Source organism: Gopherus flavomarginatus, chromosome 5, assembly GCF_025201925.1.
Source record: "Gopherus flavomarginatus isolate rGopFla2 chromosome 5, rGopFla2.mat.asm, whole genome shotgun sequence".
In the NCBI taxonomy this organism is placed as follows: domain Eukaryota; kingdom Metazoa; phylum Chordata; order Testudines; family Testudinidae; genus Gopherus; species Gopherus flavomarginatus.
In genome coordinates, this window is record NC_066621.1 from 22,254,661 (window position 1) to 22,254,885 (window position 225).

Below are 225 nucleotides of genomic sequence, written 5' to 3' on the forward strand. Positions count from 1 at the left end.
TAATAATACATGTGGCTGGTTCTTGCATCGAGTAAGTGTAATGTTTATAAAGTGCATTCTTCATTGGCGACCTTTCTACAAGAGACACTAGGGTACAGGAGGGGATTGCTGTTACGAGAACTGCTGCGGCCCTGGGTCTGGTGCAGCAAGAACTGTAATTATAGTATGCAATAGCTGAAGACACAAGGGGATGGGGAGAGCTGCAGTAATGGATGTAATTTTGTG